We start from the raw sequence: 9295 nt of genomic DNA, 5'->3' as shown, positions 1-9295 counted from the left end.
TAGTCTTTCTAAAAATCATTCTAGACTCATAAGTTTCTCTCATTTTTTTAATAGAATTAATGAAATAATTAACTAGGTAAGTGGTCTTAAGTTCAAACTCAATCACAAGTTGATGAGATTATTGTTCTTTATTTACAGATATTGCAGACATGGCACCAGCCATGAGTACAAGGAAAAGGGACAAGAAATACATCAACTCTTTGCTTATCATTTTTTTTTTTTTATTTGTGTAGAGTTTATATGGAAGAATTAGAAGCCTTAGAGATTCTCTTTTTTCGAGCTGTTTTTTAGTGCAGTTGTGATGAAAAAGCATGCACGATGCATGTTGCCTTTTATAGTATTTCTAATATGAGTTTTGGTGCAACAAGTTAGATAGCATAATTTGTTTTCGTCCCTAAACTCTCTTAAACAATAAAAAAAAAACAAGTTCCCAACATGAATCCAAAGCCCAGGTTGTATTAACAAAAAAAGCGAGTACTTTAGATGCTAATTAATTAACTTGTGATATTAGGTTTTAATATCGTACCCTTCTAATTCTATCTGTCAGCAAAGAACAATGTTTTTCTCCATGCCCTAAGCCGCAATACCCATCTCACAAAACCCATGCATTACCTCTGTTAGTACACAAGAAGAACATAATAACATGGAAGGAAAAATGGTACAACATTTACCTATGAAGTTGAGCAGGAGCTGTGGCAAAATAGTGCTCCACCAGAGTAGTGTTGCTGGTTTGGTCAATTAAATGAGCTCATTGGAGGGGCAGCTTTGGGCAAATGGATGAGCTTCGACGGGTGGCGCTAATCAGATGGATGACATCTCGAGGTGGCGTTGGGCAGAGGGAGGGCAACGCAGGTTGCTTGCCGAGGGAGGAGCGGGCTCTTTGCAAGATTCAAAGCTTAGCTGTTCCATTCAGTAAGCTTGTGGGGAGTAGTGGCATTGGGCAGATGAAGCAGCGTGGGTGGCGCTGGGCAAAGGAACATGACGTGGGTGAGGGAGGAGGGGTTTCGGAGGAGGGGGGAGGGTGGGAATTTCGAATGGAGAAATGCAAAATTCAAACCGACAAAACGCTCGTATGGTTAACAAAAAGAAATTCGAAAAGGGAAATTCTTCTCGTCAGCCCCTGTTTTGTTGAAGCCGAAAGCACACCTTACGTGTCATAAGGTGATTTTACATTTTTATCCCTGCTGCTCGTTACACGTTTCGGTGTTCCCTCATTTCACTTCATTTCAAAATTTGAGAAGCTGTCTTCGCCTCCCCCCACCCCGTCTTCGTCTCCCCCCACCCCGAGACCCTTCCCCTTCCCTCTCCCCCCGACCTTCCCCCTCCCTCCCCCCCCCCCCCCCCGACCTTCCCCCGACCTCTTCCCCCACCCCGAGACCCTTCCCCCTCCCTCTCCCTCCACCCCGAGACCCTTCCCCCGAGACCCATCTCCCCCCACCTCTTGTTCTTTCGCAGCTGGCCGGGGAAACAGAGCAACACGCGGAGACCGAAGAGTAGCGACGAGTCGCCGGTGCTGCGCGACGATTACTACTGCCGACGACGATCGTGGGTGTTCGGCGACGACATAGACGACCCAGTTTGTGTTGGCCGACGCGGGATGCTTTCAAAATACAGAAAGTTCCGTAACGGCTTCAAACAAACGGCGAGTATTCGCCGGTGGGGGTGGGGAGATGAGGTTCGGCGCGGGCGGGGAGTAGATTTCAACGCCGGGGGGGGGGGGGTGGGGGTTCAATTCGAAATGGAAATTCCTCATCTCGTACGATACCGAAACGCACCGTTTCGCATATTAAAAAAAAAAAAAACTTTTGCCACGTACGGTGTGCAAAATTGCACACCGCTACAATGGCTGATGCCAATCAAAACTCATTGGAAAAAGAGTAACCACGAGTGTGTGCGTTGTGTGCACTGCTACAGTGACTGCTCTATAGTGTGTGTATTGTGTGCATTGCTACAGTGACTATTCTATAGTTTTACTCCTTTTTTTAACCATACTGATAAGTTTTACTCCTTTTTTAACCCCCACCCGGGGGGGGGGGGGGGGTGGGGGTTCAATTCGAAATGGAAATTCCTCATCTCGTACGATACCGAAACGCACCGTTTCGCATATTAAAAAAAAAAAAAACTTTTGCCACGTACGGTGTGCAAAATTGCACACCGCTACAATGGCTGATGCCAATCAAAACTCATTGGAAAAAGAGTAACCACGAGTGTGTGCGTTGTGTGCACTGCTACAGTGACTGCTCTATAGTGTGTGTATTGTGTGCATTGCTACAGTGACTATTCTATAGTTTTACTCCTTTTTTTAACCATACTGATAAGTTTAGAAGTAAGATGAAAATTTAAAATTTGAAAAAAAAATTTTAAAAATATTTAAAAAATTAAATTATTTATTATATTTTATATAAAAATTAAAAAAAATTATAATAATAAAATAAGATAAAATAAAAATTTTGTATCTCCTATTATTTCCAAATCTGACTTCAATCTATTAATTCTTAAAAGTGTACGTACGTATGTATACCCATCCTCCAATAACCATCTATTGATGTGGTTAATAAATAGGAGACATGACAGCTCGATCGTTCCTCCATTTCTCCTTTGATTTTCTTTCCTTTTTAGTATACACTGTACATTTAATGTCTGATCGTCTATCTTCGATCTGAGTATTGTTCTAAACGAAAAGAGATAAAAGTAAGAGAAACGCTGCAGAGTGGTCTGGCTGATAAACCCATAAAAATAGTCCTATATTTACAATATGACACGTAGACAAAAACACACTAAAATAATTAAAGCTCATCACACACAATCAATCCCCTTTAATTCTCCATCACAAAATCATGTTTTCAGAAGTAAGAACTCTGGATTTTATTCTCCACCTTCAAACACCGAGCCTCCAACTTAATTTTCTAGCACCAACAAGACCGTTGTGACAAAGCGACGCTCAGTTCCACCGTCACCACCAAGATCTCTGCTGAAGATGAAACTTGACCCACACGGATTGAGCATCTCACCCACACATCTGAGTTGCAGCACCGCCACACAATTTTCGCACCACCCCAGTCGACAAGACTCCAACACGCTTCCCATTTCTCCCCTCCTTACAACCTCAAGTCCAGTCAAGGTGATGACAATGCTGCCAATTCGGTCAGATTCATTTCTGGGTTTCCTTTCCCACTTGCAAAAGACAAGCACGGTTGGTGGTGAGGGATTCTTTAATGGAAAACATTTATTTCCATACTTTAAGCCCTACATTTCTATAAAGCAAGCATCGACATTTGAAGTAAAACTCTTGCGTTGTTTTCCTTTTTTGAAAAATTGACATTTGAAGATGAGGTGTGAGTGATTCTTTATTGTAGAGGAGAAAGATCAAATAATGGATACAATAATGATAAGAACACACAGAAGAAAGATCAAATAGTTGCTCTTTGGAGAGAAATACAGCACAGTTAATTAAACTTGCCTTGATATGAACGTTGAAGAAGAGAGAGAGAGAGAGGGGGGGGGGGTTTTTACCTTCCTGTATTACTGATCGGAAAAGAGATGCCCAAATCTAAGTATTTATTATAGGTGAAGAGGAGAAGAGAAAGGTTGAAGACGAAATATTATGCTCTAAGAAATCCTTCCCATCTTCCTTTGTCGGGGATGGAGTACAAGAAGTGAAGGAGGAAGGGCTGCTATTATGATCGGGTGGGAGCAAATGTAGAATAAACTCATTAAATGGCCTACATGTCGCCTTGTGAATGAAGGCTGCTATTATGGGTTTATCAGCCGGACCGCTCCATAGGTATTCTCTAAAAGTAAACGTGCCAACGTACTTAATTGAAAGAGAATTCCTTCTAGCCGGTCGGGCTAACCTTCCCCATATAACAACCATCCACTAATATTTAGACACGTAAGACTTCCACCATAGTTAATGTGGACTTTTGATACATCGAATAGAATAAATGAAATCCATCCTCACCCTTGGACGTGCCCGTGCCCGTGCCCTTCTATGAAACCAGACCTAGACCTCTGTTAGAACCCCTTCCCTACCGACGAAGGGAACCACCGCACCCCACCCCTTTCTTCCTTTCGCAGCACCCCCCACCCCTTCCCTTAATCTGAAACGAAACCCCCCCCCCCCCCCCCACCCACCCCTTCCTGTAATCTGAAACCCCACCCCTTCCCATAAGCGAGAACGAAACCCCAGTGGCCCATCCCCGTCACAACTTCGTTCTAAATTGGGAAATACTTTGCCGAACTCTCCCCCACCCACAACCCGCATCGCCATTGTCTTCTTCTCTGCGATTTCGATGCCGGTAAGCATTTTTGCAGCCACTAATTTCATACTCTTTCTTATTACTCACTCACACTCAGATTCTCACCACTCACGCACACACACTTCAATTTCGTTCATATACAAATAGTTATGAAATAGTTGTGAAATTTTTAGGGTTTGTAGTCGATCTAAAATTTGAAATTTTGCCCCAAATTACTGAAATTGGATCTCAGAATCTAGGTTTGTAGGCGATCTATACTTTGTAATTTGGCCCTATGGAGTATGTACCACCATTTCTGTCCTATGGAGTATTCTTTGCAGTGGGAAAATTATGGTTATTGAGGAATGTTAATTAGTTTATCTATTTAGATTGTCAAGAAAAATTATCAAGCTACATAAACAAAAAAAAAAATTGCCCAAAGCCTTTCTGTGAAACCACTCCTTGTAGTTTTGCCTTGTGGGCATGAGAATGCTTATCATTTAATTATCTCAGCACTTGTTTTTGGAGGTCAACGTGTGAAATTAGTTGTGGACATTCCTTGTTAATTTATTTCATGCAGTTGGATGGGTTTAGACTTTGTTTATTTCATGCTAGACGTGGACCCTGTGTTTGTGTTAATTTATTATTCCTTGTTAAAATAACGTGCTTGTGAAAAACCTGTTGTAACCTGTTAGAACCTATTAACATTTTTTGAAAATTTTAAGCTGTTTGGTTAGTTTGTGTTAACATTTTCTGAAATTTTTAAACTGCTTGGTTAGTTTGTGTTAACATTTTCTGAAATTTTGGATTGCTTGGTTAGTTTGTGTTAACATTTTCTAAAATTTTTAAGCTGCTTGGTTAGTTTTTAGCATAAATTTTCATGCCTCTTTTTTACAGCAAGTTCTAGAGAATTGCCTCCTCTTCTGCTTCAAGTGAGTGTACTGGAAAAGGGGAAGACAAAGCTTGTGTTGGGCGACCATTTTGCTATTGTGGATGCCAAGCATCGCTACGGATTTCAAGAAAATCCAATAGTTTTGGTAGAAGATTTTACAATTAACATCGCTACGGATTTCAAGAAAATCCAATAGTTTTGGTAGAAAATTTTACAATTATCCAAATTATAAGATGAAGCAACAATGTGAATTTTTTGAGTAGATTGATCTTCAAAGTGACCAAAACAACTGCTGTAAGATGACATTGGAGTTAGCAGAATAAAGGAACGAGAGGGTAGTTCGTGAGCGTCTACGCATCGAACAAACTAGATTCAAATCAATGGAGAAGAAGTACAATAGAGTCTTGATTGTGTTAATTTTTTCATGATTTTTTTTTTATTTGTGCTGTAATTTAAGACGTGTTGATTAGTGTAATTTAAGACATGTTTTGGTTAGTTAGTGTAACTTGTCCCATGTTTTGGTTAGTTTATGTAACTGGATGTAAATTGGAAGACCTGTACTTGACTACAGAGGTCCTTTTGTTGCTGAAAACGGGCTTCCAGCTTGACTTTTGTGGAAATTGGGTAGTTTGTGTTAGCTCACTGTACAGGGTCATTGTATTCTTTAAGTCACTGTCACTTGCGCTTTTTATTTCCCTTACTCCTTTTAGATACCACCCCCCAAAAAAGAACCCAAAGAAGAAGAAGAAGATTGTTTTGCATGCATAATTGACCAAAATAATTCTCATCCACATCCTACTCAATTCTAAGCATCTATCTTGCTGAATGCAATTTTTTGGAATAAATTGCAATGCTAAAATGCTAGAAAATCTAGGTACCCTACTATGTTATTTTCCATGATTCCCTGCTATGTTATGTACATCTCCCTTTACTCAAGACCGACATAATCTTTCTTGTCAGTACATCGGACTCATTCAAAGTCATAATAAGCTTTTTCTGGACTTTACTAACTCCCATGTGTCCACGAAGAAAACTAGTACTTCTCGGTGTACGTAAAATATGGTTATGTCCAACCACAAACTTGTTGACTATCCACTTTTCACCATCCTTTTTTATTCCCATTATTGCTTTACATCCAACTTTCATCTCAGTTAGTTCAAAGATTGTTCGATCTTATTCTTTCCGACTTACCCGCCGAAATCCTTCTCTTGTGCATACATAGTCTACTGCACAAAGAGTTTTATCGTCTTTCAACAACCGAGTATGATTCGTTCTAATTACAAAACATTTTCGTCTTACATATGTATTGTAAAATGCTTGGGCGTCTTCCATGTGATGACCCGCTTTTGAGTGTATTTTCGCTGAAATAATTGTTTTTATTTTAATTAATATATCAGTTATTTATTTTAAATTATTTGCGTTTTAAAATTTTTTTTTAATTTAATTTAATTTAATTGATGTTGTGTTTTATTTCTTTTAGTTGTTTTGTGGTTTTAATCTCTTTTTGGCGGTTTAGTTTTGTTTTCCGGATGAGGATTAGATCTCCTCTTTTCCCTACACATCTTTTCTTTTTTCCTTTCTTTTTCTTTTTCCTCTTTCTTTTTTCTTCTTCTTTTCTTTTTCCTTTCTTTTTCTTTTTTTTCTTTTTTCTTTTTCTCTCTTCTCTCTCCCCGCGTTCGGACCCCCCCGAGCTCTCTCTCTCTCTCCTCCCTCTCCCTCACGCCGGCGTCCCTTCCACCGCCCAAACCGCCGCCGTCCGGCCACCGTTCGGCCCCCCACCGGTCCCATTCTCTTCCCCTCCCTCCGGTGCACCACCCCACCCAAGCTCACCCCCAACCGGCCGGCCATTTGGCTGGAAAAAGCCCAGCAAAGCCGCACGGTTTTGGCTCCGATCCGCCGCCGTCGCTCCACCTCCGGCCACCATTTCTTCACCACTTCATCACCGACTCCTTTCCGTCCTAACCCACCCATTTCCGGCCTCCAACGACCACCGGAACAGCTCCTACGAGCTTAGTTTCCGTTTTGGGTAATCCGGCCATTTCCGGCGATTCCGCCGCCACCCACGGCCAACCACCACTTCCAATAGCTTCACAACCATCCCTAGACCACCCCCTATCAATCTCGTGTCCTAGTTTGTCCCCGTTCAAAAGTAGATTTTTCAAACCCACGGCCACAGTGAATTTTCACTGTGACATTGCTTTTCCGGCGCCGTTTGCGACGCCGCTTGTTTTCTAAAATTGCCATATAGCGCTGTAAGTATTTTTTCAAACCCTATTTTCAGATTTTAATATATATTGCTCATTCAATTATTTACTGTTGTTGGTTGTTGATTCCGGACTGAGTCCGAGGAGTTTCGGGGGTCGGATGGATGGAGGACGGAGTTGCCTGTTTATTTGATTTATGATTATTGGTTTATTTTATTATGCATTGTTATGGCATTGCATGGTGCATGCACGTGGATTTGTGGAATTGTGTGAAAAGCCTGTGTATTGGCGTGAGTGGTTTTACGGGTGCGTGTGTATCACGAGCCCAAGCCGGGATGGGTTATTATCTCGGTGGAGCTCCTCTGGTCACTCGGGAGCGGAATAAACTGAGTGATGTCCCCTGAGTTGTCGAGAGCGATGACGGGAGCGGGGCTAGGGGATGCTTGGCTACGAACGCGCCGGGCGCGGAACCGGGCATCGCCCTACTCACCGACTCTGTGGCCCTTCGCTGGCGAGGGCTAGAGGATGCTTGGCTACGCACGCGCGGGGCGCGGAACTGGGCATCGCTTGTTAGGTGTCACATGCGTGGTGGTACTCTACGGTGTGACACTGGAGCCAGGGTGTGCGGATGACCCCTAGGGGAGGTCATGGTGCACGCGGTTAAAATTGGATAATGGTTTGTGAGGCCAAATGGGACTTTTGGCGTGGGCCAGATGGACTTCTGGCGAGATATTTGGCCGGATGGACTTCTGGCGAGATATTGGGCCAAATGGACTTTTGGCGGCCAAATGTGACTTTTGGCGTGTTTTTTTTGGAAAGGATATGTTTTTGGGCCAAATGGGTTTTTGGCGTGTGTGGAAAACTGGTGTTTTACAGGCTTTGTGCATTGGGCATGTTTCATGCATCTTGTTTGAGTTTTATGTGTTTTTATCTGGTAGTGTTTGGGTTTTACTTACCTGCGGTACCATTTGTGGTTCCGTAGCTTTTGGTGCAGAGTTAGAGGACGAAGAGGAGGAGGCTGAGCCCGAGGATGCGGCTCCGCCGGGTTGCTGATGCTATCTTTTATATTTGTTAAAACTGTATTTGTGTTTTGTAATATTTTATCTATGTACGTTTTAAACAGCTTGTATTACGTTAAGAAAAATTCTGGTACTTAGTTATGACTTTCGTTATCCGCTGCGTGTTTCTCTGTACACATCTGTTGCCTTGCACACACTCAGCACCCGTCGATGGGATGTTGACCCGGGTTGTCACCATCCGGACGTCTCAATTTTCCCGTGTTCGGGCGTGGGGATTTGGGGGCGTCACAGGTGGTATCAGAGCGGTTTGACTCTGGGTAAAACCACATGTCCCGTAGGTAGTACCAGAATGTTTTTAAAGTTGTGTTTTGAAAATTATGTTGAGTATAGTTGTTTTATTTGTGTGAGCTTGCTTGCTTGTTTTTGTTTATTTAGTTATGTTTTGGCATGCTGGTTTCTTTTGTTTCTTGCTGTGGAGTGTTGTTTTTGTTTTTGTTGGTTTTATGATTGTTTTATTTGTTTTCTTAAAGGAGGGTCAAGAGTGGTGTTGTGATAGGAATATGGGGAGACCAGGAAGACCAAGGAAAAATACTCAGGAGCCACGGGACAATACCTCCAGGGATGACTCCATAGCCGAAGCAATTCGGCAGATGACGGAGTTTATGCAACAGAGTGCGAGGTCTCAATAGGCAGGGCCTTGGCCACCACAAGGGGGTCCTTGGCCACCATCAGGAGGGCCTTGTCCACCATCAGGAGGGCCTTATCCACCGTCAGGAGAGCCTTGTCCGCAACAAGGAGGGTATTGGCCACAACCAGGAGGTCCCTGACCATATCAGGGAGGGCCTTGGATGTATCCAGGAGGGTCCAGTAGCATGGTGCAAGCCGGATGCACCTATGAGCGCTTCCTAGCGCATCGGACTCCACACTTCACTGGAAATGAAG

This window comes from Carya illinoinensis, chromosome 10, assembly GCF_018687715.1.
Source record: "Carya illinoinensis cultivar Pawnee chromosome 10, C.illinoinensisPawnee_v1, whole genome shotgun sequence".
NCBI lineage: Eukaryota > Viridiplantae > Streptophyta > Magnoliopsida > Fagales > Juglandaceae > Carya > Carya illinoinensis.
Note: the sequence above shows the minus strand (reverse complement) of the source record.